Genomic DNA, 14,284 nt, shown 5'->3' with positions numbered 1-14,284 from the left:
GAAACCAACTCTATTTCTTTTCTGTCTAACTCAGAGGCAGAGAGAAAGGAAACGGAGACAATGCCTGTTCACCGTAACTCAGAGTTACGGTGGAAAGGAATCGAGTCCAGTTGCTTTCTGTCTAACTCAGAGCTAGAGGGAAAGGAAACAGAGTTGGAGAGAAAAGAAACAGAAAAATAGAGTGAGCAACAGTGACAGAGACTTAGAGAAAGTTAGAAAGAGATTGAAAAGCAAGAAATAGATTGAAAATAATGACTACACCACACCAAAAACACAAGAGCCGGGGGGGAGTGGTGGTAGGGGGGCAGGGGGATGAAAGTTTATTCACCTTTATTTAATGAATTTATTTACACTACAGCAAAACACAGAGAAACTGGAGACAAATGCATTACAATACAATCCATGTACACACTGAAAAATCCCTAATTCACATACAGAGTAATACAGCAAAACAGCAGCAAATGCAAATACAGAACAATACAAGCCAAATACATATTAACGGAATATAACTATTTCTACAGTTCTGGAAAGGTCAATACATGCTGTTTCATTATTACTGCTATGCCAAACCACAAGGAGCACACAGAAAACACAATACTCATTCGCCACAGAAGCCGGCTTCAGCTCGCACACGTACTCACCTTCACTCTCCTCTCCACTGCCCCGTTATAATCCTGCTGTCGTTGGTCCTCGGGAACGTGGTTCCCAGGAGCCTCAAAATCAGCCTGCCTGACGAAAACCTCGGTCCGGGGCCGGTCCGTGCCCAAACTTTGGCGATGACTGTCGCCTCGCAGACCGGCCGGGACCGAGGAAAAAAAACCCCAGCTGGGAGGGAAAAAAAAAAAAAACCCCCCAGCTGGGGATTTTTTATTCTATATTTAAAAGTGAATTGCAAGTCCTGGAAAGCAAAAGCCATACATACCAGGTTAGAACCACTCGACACAAACACACACCCCCCTCCTACCCCACGGGAACTCGGTTCCCGGGGGGCCTCAAATTCGGCCTGCCTGACGAAAACCTCGGTCCAGGGCCGGTCCGTGCCCAAACTTTGGCGATGACTGTCGCCTCGCAGACCGGCCGGGACCGAGGAAAAAAAACCCCAGCTGGGAGGGAAAAAAAAAAAACCCCCCCCAGCTGGGGATTTTTTATTCTATATTTAAAAGTGAATTGCAAGTCCTGGAAAGCAAAAGCCATACATACCAGGTTAGAACCACTCGACACAAACACACACCCCCCTCCTACCCCACGGGAACTCGGTTCCCGGGGGGCCTCAAATTCGGCCTGCCTGACGAAAACCTCGGTCCGGGGCCGGTCCGTGCCCAAACTTTGGCGATGACTGTCGCCTCGCAGACCGGCCGGGACCGAGGAAAAAAAACCCCAGCTGGGAGGGAAAAAAAAAAAACCCCCCCAGCTGGGGATTTTTTATTCTATATTTAAAAGTGAATTGCAAGTCCTGGAAAGCAAAAGCCATACATACCAGGTTAGAACCACTCGACACAAACACACACCCCCCTCCTACCCCACGGGAACTCGGTTCCCGGGGGGCCTCAAATTCGGCCTGCCTGACTAAAACCTCGGTCCGGGGCCGGTCCGTGCCCAAACTTTGGCGATGACTGTCGCCTCGCAGACCGGCCGGGACCGAGGAAAAAAAACCCCAGCTGGGAGGGAAAAAAAAAAACCCCCCCCAGCTGGGGATTTTTTATTCTAAATTTAAAAGTGAATTGCAAGTCCTGAAAAGCAAAAGCCATACATACCAGGTTAGAACCACTCGACACACATGCACACAAGCAGACCCTGACCCACCGACTCTCACAGACAGACACACTCTGACACGCAGCAGGAGACTAACTCGCACAGTGACTGCAACCCTTATTTGAAACACTCTGCTGAACAAAATGCCCTGAGATATCTTCTCACTGCTGCTTCTCAACATCAAATGGTAGATCCTCAGAAAATAGGCATCAGCGACCTGCAAAACAACACAAGGTGGTCAATGAGGGATTCTATGGTAGCTATGACTCAGCCACCCTCTAGGCCCACACATTTTTTACACAAAAACCTCATAGAAAAGAGGAACTGTAACCTTTTATAATTGTTCCACCTAACTCTAACTATGTGCCAGGACAGGGCAGCTCCAAACCAATGCAGTTAAGTTACAGAGGCAGGCACAGTGCAGTTAAAGTTAAGTAAAGTTACAGAGGCAGGCACAGTGCAGTTAAAGTTAAGTAAAGTTACAGAGGCAGGCACAGTGCAGTTAAAGTTAAGTAAAGTTACAGAGGCAGGCACAGTGCAGTTAAAGTTAAGTAAAGTTACAGAGGCAGGCACAGTGCAGTTAAAGTTAAGTAAAGTTACAGAGGCAGGCACAGTGCAGTTAAAGTTAAGTAAAGTTACAGAGGCAGGCACAGTGCAGTTAAAGTTAAGTAAAGTTACAGAGGCAGGCACAGTGCAGTTAAAGTTAAGTAAAGTTACAGAGGCAGGCACAGTGCAGTTAAGTTAAGTTACAGAGGCAGGCACAGTGCAGTTAAGTTAAGTTACAGAGGCAGGCGCAATGCAGTTAAGTTAAGTTACAGAGGCAGGCGCAATGCAGTTAAGTTAAGTTACAGAGGCAGGCACAATGCAGTTAAGTTAAGTTACAGAGGCAGGCACAATGCAGTTAAGTTAAGTTACAGAGGCAGGCACAATGCAGTTAAGTTAAGTTACAGAGGCAGGCACAATGCAGTTAAGTTACAGAGGCAGGCACAGTGCAGTTAAGTTAAGTTACAGAGGCAGGCACAGTGCAGTTAAGTTAAGTTACAGAGGCAGGCACAATGCAGTTAAGTTAAGTTACAGAGGCAGGCACAATGCAGTTAAGTTAAGTTACAGAGGCAGGCACAATGCAGTTAGTTTTACAGAGGCAGGCACAATGCAGTTAGTTTTACAGAGGCAGGCACGGTACAAGGCAGTCGCAGGCGATGTCTGCCGGGTGAACGCGGCGATAGCTGTGGATGCGAAGGCCGGTTCCTCAGACGAAAAAATCCACAATGACGTCGAGAGGCTGAGATGGCCGATGACATGAAACACGAGACAACGAGAAGATGGATTGGAACTGCCCTGCCCGGCAAAAGCTCTGGCGAGCTTGCAAAGAAACCCTCTCCCTTGGCTTCAGAGGGGCCCATCCCACTACAGCCCTGTCCTCTAACTTAACTTCAAAATGCCAACTCACCTGCTCATCTCTGCTCCTTGCCGTGCTCGGGGCAACACCAACTCCTGCAAAGACAGAAAAGAAGAAAGCACTGAGTTACTGTCACAATGCACAAGGTGGAATTCCCAATGTGGTTCCTTTATTCCATCTTGGACTACAAAAGCTTGTCAGCCAACCAGGGACTGAAACAGAAGAAAAACCACTCAGTCCCACCTCTCGTACTCAAAGATCCCCTGTAAAGTTCTGAAGACAGAGCCCTCAAACGAGTGTGGGGTGCTTTGCCCTGAGGCATGTGCTGTTTTTAACAAATTCGAGTCACCTCCCTTGCTTTCTAGACACTGCTCACCAGCGTGGCAGGCTAGGGGCGGCTGAGGCGAAACGTCTTTCCCCTGATAATGACTGCACGATAAACCTGCAACCCCTTCTGTCTCTCAGAATCCTGTCCGTGACACCGATTCGTGTCAGGATCCACAAGGTGGGATTTGTGATGTGGTTCTTTCCTTCTATCTTAGAGAACTAAAGATTAGCAGCAAACCAGGGACTTTAAACAGAAAAACCTCTCAGTCCCACTTATCATACTCAAAGATCCCCTGTAAAGTTCTGAAGACAGAGCCCTCAAACGAGTGTGGGGTGCTTTGCCCTGAGGCATGTGCTGTTTTTAACAAATTCGAGTCACCTCCCTTGCTTTCTAGACACTGCTCACCAGCGTGGCAGGCTAGGGGCGGCTGAGGCGAAACGTCTTTCCCCTGATAATGACTGCACGATAAACCTGCAACCCCTTCTGTCTCTCAGAATCCTGTCCGTGACACTGATTCGTGTCAGGATCCACAAGGTGGGATTTGTGATGTGGTTCTTTCCTTCTGTCTTAGAGAACTAGAGATTAGCAGCAAACCAGGGACTTTAAACAGAAAAACCACTCAGTCCCACTTATCATACTCAAAGATCCCCTGTAAAGTTCTGAAGACAGAGCCCTCAAACGAGTGAGGGGTGCTTTGCCCTGAGGCATGTGCTGTTTTTAACAAATTCGAGTCACCTCCCTTGCTTTCTAGACACTGCTCACGGACGTGGCAGGCTAGGGGCGGCTGAGGCGAACCGTCTTTCCCCTGATACTGACTGCACGATAAACCTGCAACCCCTTCTGTCTCTCAGAATCCTGTCCGTGACACCAATGTGTGTCAGGATCCACAAGGTGGGATTTGTGATGTGGTTCTTTCATTCTACCTTCAAGAACTAAAGATTAGCAGCAAACCAGGGACTTAAACACCAAAACACACACAGAGCTTGCACCCACCTGTCCTCCAGCATCCTGGGCTGGGATATCTTGCAAGTAGACCACCTAAAATAAAAAAAACCCAAGGGATTAAAGTTATAGCAGAAACTGAGACCCCAGCAAGAACAACGGCTGCTCTCCACCAACCGAGGCTCACCTTCCACCTGCTTCGCCTTCCCCGCTGCTATCCGGCTTTACTTCCTAGAAATAAAGACAAAGAGCAGAGCTGTAACACAGTGACCAGTTCCAGCCCCGCTGCAAAGTAAAACCGTGACCGACCTTCTCAGGGGGACCCCCTCATCTGGGACAGGTGTTCTGCCAGGAGGTCAATCTATCTGCATCTGAAAGAAATATAGGAAAAAAGTCAAAGTGCTGCAGGGTAACTTCACAGCTCCAGACACCTGCTGCCAACATAAGAATACCAGCTAGACTCCAACTACAGCCCGTATTACAAATCTCCAATTACAAGTGCCCGGGACTTGTCCTTAAACACCTACAACCGGGCTGGGCGCCAGGGCAGAGCAGCTCCGGACCAAATACCACCAGATACCCATGACACGTGAGACAAGGGGACATGACAAGGAGAGAAAACTCTCTGAGACAAGAAAGTCCTCATGAGGACCGAGAGAATGCTGAACGAGATGACCGAGGAGGGACCCGAGGCGAGCCTGCCGAGCTCCGGTGACCCCGGAGGAAAAAGATGCTAATGGAACAACTATTTTCCAAGAACCGCAAAGACGGATGCCCGAGAATCCTGTGGCTAGAAGCCTCTGCCTGCCTTTGAATCGGCACAAGTCCTTATCCACTGTAAAGAAACACTGCTGCATATAGCTGTTGACACAGCTGAGAACGAGACCTAAGAAAACATCCGATCACATGCTTCTAAAGACAGATGCAATTCTGACGCCTGTCCGACCTCCCGCATCGAAGCTTCGCCGGCGCCGGGCCGAGGAACGCAAAAATGGGAGATGAACAGAAGGACCCCGGGGTTTCTCATAAGCCCCTGGGAGGACTAAGGCAATAGAGATGTTACACAAGATGCACAGAAGACACAGAAGGCACGAGAGACAAGTGACAACACACCCTGGGACTGCTCTGCCCTGCCTGCCTCAGCATTGCAAACCAAAGCAAAGCTTTCCCTCACTGGGGCCTATGGGGTCATTTCCAGAACCTCCCCATCCCCAAAGCTCACTCAAAAACCCAAACCGATCTCAGTCCTGACCCACCGCCCTGCTTTGATCCCCTCTGTGGGCTCCACTTATCTCTCAGAGGGCTGAAGAAGTGAGTCACGGCGAGAGGCCGGTCAGGAGCCAAACAAAGCCACCTCGCTGTCTGGGAAGTTCTTCTCTCACCGGGCTGTTGTCTCAGACAAGTATCATCACCTATGATAAAGAAAACCAAATATAAGTGCACAATCTTAGAGGCATATTCACCAAAACCCAACTCCTACTCACCAGCTCTTAGGAACTCCCGGGTCCTCCGGCCGCACGCTTCGGCCACGCTCCTAGGCGGATGCCGTCGTCGCAGGGTACGCCTAGGATAAATGGAGAGCAGGCGATGTAGCGTCGCTGAAAGTTGAGCGCGCCCTCGCCGCTCCTTCCAAAGCCCCCGACTTGCCGCGACTCCTCGGCCACGCCTAAAGGATACCAGGACCGCACCGACACGTGGACGAGGTCGAGGCTTCGTCACGGACTCCGGTAATATTTGCTGGGGCTCACCAGAGAAGCAAACAGGGTCTCTTGGCAGGTCAGTGAGGGGGCCACAGCACAGCATCAGGAGGCAGCCTAAAACACACCAACAAGCAGGGATGCTTGGAGTTGCACCAGAAACTGCGACCCCAGCAAGAACAACGGCTGCTCTCCACCAACCGAGGCTCACCTTCCACCTGCTTCGCCTTCCCCGCTGCTATCCGGCTTTACTTCCTAGAAATAAATACAAAGAGCAGAGCTGTAACACAGTGACCGGTTCCAGCCCCACTGCAAAGTAAAACCGTGACCGACCTTCTCAGGGGGACCCCCATCATCTGGGATGCAGTACTCTGCCATGAGGTCAATCTGTCTGAATCTGAAAGAAAGTTAGGAAAAAAGTCAAAGTGCTGCAGGGTAACTTCACAGCTCCAGACACCTGCTGCCAACATAAGAATACCAGCTAGACTCCAACTACAGCCCGTATTACAAATCTCCAATTACAAGTGCCCGGGACTTGTCCTTAAACACCTACAACCGGGCTGGGCGCCAGGGCAGAGCAGCTCCGGACCAAATACCCCCAGACACCCGTGACACGAGGGGACATGACAGGGAGAGAAAGTCCTCACGAGGACCGAGAGAATGCTGAACGAGATGACTGAGGAGGGACCCGAGGCGAGCCTGCCGAGCTCCGGTGACCCCGGAGGAAAAAGATGCTAACGGAAAAACTTTTTCCATGAACCGCAAAGACGGATGCCCGAGAATCCTGTGGCTGGAAGCCTCTGCCTGCCTTTGAATCGGCACAAGTCCTTATCCACTGTAAAGAAACATTGCTGCACATAGCTGTCGACACAGCTGAGAACGAGACCTAAAAAGATCACGTGCTTCTGAAGACGGATGCGATTCTGACACGTGTCTGACCTCCCGAATCGAAGCTTCGCCGGCGCCGGGCCGAGGAACGCAAAGATGGGAGATGAACGGAAGGACCCCGGGGTTTCTCATATGCCCCTGGGAGGACTAAGGCAAGAGACACATTACATGAGATGCACAGAAGACACAGAAGGCACGAGAGACAAGTGACAACACACCCTGGGACTGCTCTGCCCTGCCTGCCTCAGCATTGTTAGCCAAAGTGAGGCTTTCCCTCATTGGGGCCTATGGGGTCATTTCCAGAACCTCCCCATCCCCAAAGCTCACTCAAAAACCCAAACCGATCTCAGTCCTGACCCACCGCCCTGCTTTGATCCCCTCTGTGGGCTCCACTTATCTCTCAGAGGGCTGAAGATGTGAGTCACGGCGAGAGGCCGGTCGGGAGCCAAACAAAGCCACCTCGCTGTCTGGGAAGTTCTTCTCTCACCGGGCTGTTGTCTCAGACAAGTATCATCACCTATGATAAAGAAAACCAAATATAAGTGCACAATCTTAGAGGCATATTCACCTAAGAGACTCCTACTCACCATCACTTAGGAACTCCCGGGTCCTCCGGCCACACGCTTCGGCCACGCTCCGAGGCGGATGCCGTCGTCGCAGAGTACGCCTAGGATAAACGGAGAGCAGGCGATGTAGCATCGCTGAAAGTTGAGCGCGCCCTCGCCGCTCCTTCCAAAGCCCCCGACTTGCCGCGACTCCTCGGCCACGCCTAAAGGGTACCAGGACCGCACCGACACGTGGACGAGGTCGAGGCTTCGTCACGGACTCCGGTAATATTTGCTGGGGCTCACCAGAGAAGCAAACCGGGTCTCTTGGCAGGTCAGTGAGGGGGCCACAGCACAGCATCAGGAGGCAGCCTAAAACACACCAACAAGCAGGGATGCTTGGAGTTGCACCAGAAACTGCGACCCCAGCAAGAACAACGGCTGCTCTCCACCAACCGAGGCTCACCTCCCACCTGCTTCGCCTTCCCCGCTGCTTTCCAGCTTTACTTCCTAGAAATAAATACAAAGAGCAGAGCTGTAACACAGTGACCGGTTCCAGCCCCGCTGCAAAGTAAAACCGTGACCAACCTTCTCAGGGGGACCCCCTCATCTAGGACAGGTGTTCTGCCAGGAGGTCAATCTGTCTGAATCTGAAAGAAAGTTAGGAAAAAAGTCAAAGTGCTGCAGGGTAACTTCACAGCTCCAGACACCTGCTGCCAACATAAGAATACCAGCTAGACTCCAACTACAGCCCGTATTACAAATCTCCAATTACAAGTGCCCGGGACTTGTCCTTAAACACCTACAACCAGGCTGGACGCCAGGGCAGAGCAGCTCCGGACCAAATACCCCCAGGCACCCGTGAGACAAGGGGACGTGACAGGGAGAGAAAACTCTCTGAGACAAGGAAGTCCTCACGAGGACCGAGAGAATGCTGAACGAGATGACCGAGGAGGGACCCGAGGCGAGCCTGCCGGGATCAGATGACCCTGGAGGGAAAAGATGCTAATGGAACAACTATTTTCCAAGAACCGCAGAGACGGATGCCTGAGAATCCTGTGGCTGGAAGCCTCTGCCTGCCTTTGAATCGGCACAAGTCCTTATCCACTGTAAAGAAACACTGCTGTATATAGCTGTTGACACAGCTGAGAACGAGACCTAAAAAAACATCCGATCACACGCTTCTAAAGACAGATGCGATTCTGACGCCTGTCTGACCTCCCGCATCGAAGCTTCGCCGTTGCCGGGCCGAGGAACGCAAAGATGTGAGATGAACGGAAGGAGCTGGGGTTTCTTATAAGCTCCTGGGAGGGCTAAGACAAGAGATATGTTACACGAGATGTACAGAAGATACAGAAAGCACAAGAGACAAGTGACAACACACCCTGGGACTGCTCTGCCCTGCCCGCCTCAGCATTGTTAGCTAAAGTGAGCCTTTCCCGCACTGTGGCCCCAGAGGCCATTTCTCAAAACTTCCCCCCCGCATAGCTGATTCAAAACCCCTAACCGGTGTGAATCCTACCCCACCGCCCTGTTTTTATCCCCTCTGTGACCACAGCCCTCGTCTTATCTCTCTGAAGTGAATCTGTGCGAGGGGACGATCCGCTGCTAAGGAAAGCTGCTGCGGGGGCGGTTCCCTTTTGTGTTACGATGAATCTGCTGAGAGAATCTGAAGTATCGCACTTGATGTGACCTAGAACTTCTGGAAATTCTCCTAAAAAAAAAAAAAAGCCAAGAAGAAGAGTCATTATAAAAGCATCTTATTGCCCCTGAACCCCCAACACAAAACCATGAACTTAAATACTCCCTGTATTCAATATTGTTTTCTTCAAGGTGTTTTCAAAACTTCTGCTGCTTCAAATGCCCAAAAAGATGCCTGCTCTTAACAGGCTGAAGCAAATTGAAAGAGCCTCTTCACTGAAATGAGAGAGGAGCTCTTTACCCCTGCTGATTCCCCTGGAAGGAATAATGCCCCTTAGCGCAGCCTGGGGTTAATATACCCCTAATTGGGCCCGCCTCTTTTTCCCACGATGCCTGGGAAAGGGGAGGCGGCAAATCCCAGCGGGTATAAAGGCCCTCAGAGGGACCGTAGCTGTTTGGCTCCTCTGAGTTAAATTTGAGGTAAGGAGCTCTGCGTAGAAGAAAACTCTTTGCGAAAAAACAATGTTTTCTTTTCTGCTCCAATTACTCAGGACAATGGAGCAAAGGAACAAAAAAAAGGTAAGAAGAAAAACTTTGTGTTTCAGCAGTGTTGCCAGCTAAGTCGGATAATTTATGGACTTCCATAATTATTTTTCAGTGATTACTAAGTAGCACTCCACCTGTGATTAATTAGGGTGGAGAAGAATAGTATTGATTTGAATGGTGTCTCATAGGGACCTTTAATCAGGGCTGTCTACATTCTAAATGAAAATAAGAAAAAGAATGGACTCCCAGGTGGCATTACCATTACATACCTGCTGGCCTCGCTCCCATTGGAGATATTTGGTGCCAGGGTGTGGGTAGAAGTGCCCTGAAATGCAGCTTTAAACCCTTGAAATGCTGGAAAAGGCAACGCTTAAAATGAGCAAACGGGACAGCTAACTCCATTTAAACAAATACAGTGGTAAATAAATGGCTTCTCCCCTTTAATTTAAACCCCTCAGATATTGGGGAAAAAAGTAGTTTTCCTCACTTTAAATCTCTCTGGTGATGGAAAAGGGGGCATTTTCCCCTTAATTCAGATCCATAAGGAAGCATCATCCATGCTTTCCCGTTCCACTTAAAGTGGGAAAAAATAGAAAATGGACAGTCTCTGTCAGTTGATACCTCTAACAGCACAGAAAAAGCACAGTTACCTCCCATTGAGACTATTAAAATTGCAGGGAAAGTGGATTCCTCTTCAATTTGAACACAGGCAATTGTGGAAAAGGAAGCTTTTTCCCTCAGCTTAAACCCCTTTTTTCCTGATAACCCATCCCTTTTTTGGGGCTCTGAAGAGGGAGTGGTGAGGTAGAAGAGGTACCTCGGGATGGTGCTGAGCAACCTCGGGACTAATCCTGCACCCTCGGGATGGTGCTCAGCACTCTCGGGATGGTGCTGAGCACCCTTGGCATTCATCCAGCACCCCCGGGATGGTGCTGAGCACCCTCGGGACCTGACAAGGTCTGGAACAGAGCCGTCCCCCAGCTGAGCTCCTGGAGTGACTATAGAATAGAATCATAGAATCATTAAATTTGGAAAAGACCTCCAAGAACATCAAGTCCAGCCTTCTCCATTCAGGAGGTTGGTTCTGGACTCCTTGTGCCTCAGGTGCCTTGAGATTGAACTATGAACTTAACTTGGTATTTATATATATTTTTATATGTTTATATATATTATGGAGCACCAAAGTTGTGTGCAACAAGCTGACACGTAAGTTCATTAGGATGCAATTACTGCAATCAGAATGTAGGCTACTCAATTATTTTAGCAAGAAGGTGTAATTAACTGCAGGTTCATGTTGAATGCTGCCTGGTGCCAGATTTCGAGGATTGGCTTACATGGGTAAACACAGCAGTGGGGTTTTACCTAGAGCACAGCCACTAGCTGAGAGATGCAGACTGATGGAAAACAGCAGCGGCTGGATTGGTGGGAGACAAGCCAGAGCAAGACGAGAGGAGCAGAGCATCTTGTCCTTCACCTAGCATCCCAGCTGACAGAGCTGGAGCCTCTAGGGATGTGAGCTGAGTGCATCAAAATTTACTGGGTATAATCGCTGCTGAGCCGTTGCTGCCTCGTTATTTAAAAGCATGAATATTAACGAGTTCTTATAGCTTCTTTGGAAAGATCTGCCTGTTATGGCTTATAGATCATAGTGGTACTGGGAGAAAATAAAACTATGTCAAACCGTTTGCCTGTTGCTTGTTTGCAACTCTCCTTCAGCTCATGGGAGCCTGGACACTATTCTGGAGAGGTAGTTTCCTCAGCATGTCTTCCACTTGTGAATTATTTAATGGGAAGCTTTGTCCTAGTAATGAGTGGAATATTCAGTGTGCAATTAATATCTCTGTTGCCCTCGGGCCTTCACAATCCTTGTCAAAATGTACATTGCACCTGTAAAAATTCCATACGGAGCAGCAGGCAGAGAGGTGGCTGTTCATGGACTGTGCATGGAGAGAAGGAAGAGAAAAAAGACAGGAAATCTTACAAGATTTGCTGCATACATAAAGCAGGAGACCATCATGGGCATGAGTGGCACAACAGGACCTGGGAGCTGTGGCACAGAATCCTGTATGGTGCTGAGCAACCTGGCCTGGGAAAGGAGTCCCTGCCCACGGCAGGGCTGAGGTAATGAGCTTTAAGGGCCCTTCCAATCCAAACCATTTTATGATTCTGTGAAGTTAATTTTGTTAATTGCTGTCCCTCATTCCCAGGGCAGTGCCATAGGTGCGTGAGTTCCGTGTCCCTGGTCCTGTTCCATTGTTTTAGAAGGAAGTTTCTGCAAAGAGCCTGATCTTCCCACAACTCATTTCCAACTGGAATTTAACAGATCCCCATCTGCCAAATAATAAATAAGAACCTTTACATGCAACACTCTGTTTCTTAAGCAGAGCTATAAACAAAGCCTAAATAGCAGCTAATTTAGGGAACGAGGTTGGGAAGGCAATGTTGCCATAGCTGCAGCACACGAGTGGGATGAACACCCAGCCCCATGTAGTCAGGTCCCCTGTCATGGTTTAGGGCAAATTTGGGAGAAAACCTCCAATGAGCCCTCCCCACCCCGGGAAGCAAACACATGTAGCAGTTCCCAAAAACCAAACCTACTGCCAGGCTTAAAGGCACCACCGAGAGCTAGTCCCTGTGGCAGTGAAGGGCAGGCTGTGAAGGATTGCAGAAAATGCCTTATTACAACAAAATGACGTGGCTCTGGTTTTCATTATTTTCACTCTGTGGGGAAAGTCCAATGTGGTGAAGCTGGTGGCGTATCAAGGGCAGGGCCAGCAGCAGCAGCTGTGTCTTTCCCAGGGAGAGCAGAGCCAGACATGCTCACAGACTTCCCAGGACAGCCTTTGGGCATGCACTGTTGGGGAAGGTGAAACAGGGAAACCTTATGAATGTGATTGTTTGGCACTAGATTGTGAAAATATGAAGGCTAGAATCAAAGTAGAAATGAAAGCCTGCTTTGAGTTATAGGATACTGAGTACTGGTTAACCAAAGAACAATAGCCTAGCCAGCTAGAGGAGAATCCCTGTTGATAAAACAATGTCCTTCTGCTGATAAGAAGAGTCCAAAAGTAAAGAAGCAAGGAAAGAACTTGTAAAGCTCTGTAGAGTATAAAATGCAACACTGTATGTTAATACAGGGAAGCCCATAGGTTTCCGCAGGGCCCTGTGGCACTGAGAAGTGTGGCGAAGCCACATCTCTTCTGTGCTACACGGGACACCCCCCCCTGCGTGGTTTATTCGAGGTGAAGCTTGCCAAGCAGCGTCTGAACCCCTGGTTTCCGTGGAGCCCCCGTGGAGCTCAGGGGGGCGTTGCAAGGCGACGTCCCACCTGGGCTGGGCGGGGAAAGCCTCTACGTGGTCGAGCGAGGGGAAAACGCTGCCACAGCATCTGCACCCTGATCTCTCTAAAAGTTTTTCCGCTGCAGTGTCCAAACGTAGCTTTTAGACGACTCGGCAGCGTGATTATCTGCGAGTATTACTAAGTGACACCCGAGAACGGACGGGAGGTGCCTGGCTAGCACCCATCGCCCGAGCTCTGAGAGACGAGCCAACATCATTTAAATAAGAGGTGAGTCACAAACCAGTCTATCATGGGTCAGAACTGTTCAACCCCAGACAAAAAGCTGTATAAGCAACTAAAATTCTTACTGAAAGCCAGCCAAAGTAATTTGCCTAAACGAGAACTAAAAACCCTCCTAACCTGGACTCTAGTTAATTTCCCAAACGCAAAACACTCAGATTTTTTTACCAGAGATTTCTGGGACACAGTTGGTAATAAGCTTTTCAATAACATTTCCCGCCGAGATATGGCAGCCGCTAAACTCCTCCCAGCCTGCAGAGCACTGGTAGAAATGTGTGCTGCGAATACACAAGGCGCGACCAGCCCCCCGTACCCCGTGACCTCCGTCTCTCCTACTCCTCCCCCCGACCACGCGGCCCCCGTACCCTCTCTCCCCGCCGGCCACCCTCCCTTCCTGCCCGCTCGGACCTGTGTGCCCCCGTTCCCCCTACCCCAGTTCCGGCACGCTCCGTTCTCACCCCTCTCCCCGCCTTCCCCGTCCCACCGCCCCCCCGCTTTTGCCCCCCTCCTGCCGTCCCAGCTTCCCCCGATGTTGCGGTCCCGCCCCGTTCCACCGTCCCCGCGGCTATGGGCCCTGCCACCGCTGCGGCTCCGCCGATCCCCGGCGGCGCGATACCCGCGGTCCCGCCTTCCCCCGCCGACACCGTGGTTCCCGGCTGCGCCACCCCGCCCGCCCTCGGCATCGCGGTTCCTGCAGCTCAGCTCCCCTACACCCCCTCCGTGCTGCCCGCGCTGCCTTGGTGCCCCGAGGGCTCCGCCTTCCCGGCGTCCGTGGGGCCGCGGGCCCCGGCCCCGCCGCCGTCCAGCGACACCGTTCTGTGCGGTGCGGCGCGCGCCGATCCGAAATTCGCGCTGCCGCCCACCACTCCCCCATGCAGCCCTGCGGCGCTGACGTCATCCACGCATGCGCAGTCGCCGCTTCTATCGCCGATGCTCCTGCCGCCGCCGCCCCCGGGCCCCCCGTGC

The 14,284-nt window shown here is 50.6% G+C and overlaps 1 long non-coding RNA gene across 1 annotated transcript; it reads right to left on the bottom strand.

Moving 5' to 3' along the window:
* Positions 1-297: 297 nt before the first annotated feature.
* On the bottom strand, positions 298-13,640 carry LOC147649856 (uncharacterized). The gene is made up of 16 exons (XR_015277919.1): positions 13,487-13,640; positions 11,420-11,675; positions 10,008-10,092; positions 8,140-9,265; positions 8,018-8,061; positions 7,757-7,923; positions 7,594-7,673; positions 6,452-7,523; positions 6,330-6,373; positions 6,069-6,235; positions 5,906-5,985; positions 4,731-5,833; positions 4,609-4,652; positions 4,473-4,517; positions 3,203-3,246; positions 298-1,969 (listed from the first exon to the last, which is right to left on the bottom strand). It is a non-coding gene; the product is annotated as an uncharacterized LOC147649856 (long non-coding RNA).
* Positions 13,641-14,284: the final 644 nt, after the last annotated feature.

This window comes from Cyanistes caeruleus, chromosome 19 (assembly GCF_971803275.1).
Source record: "Cyanistes caeruleus chromosome 19, bCyaCae1.hap1.1, whole genome shotgun sequence".
In the NCBI taxonomy this organism is placed as follows: Eukaryota; Metazoa; Chordata; class Aves; order Passeriformes; family Paridae; genus Cyanistes; species Cyanistes caeruleus.
Note: the sequence above shows the minus strand (reverse complement) of the source record. Positions and strands in the feature narration are given on the sequence as shown.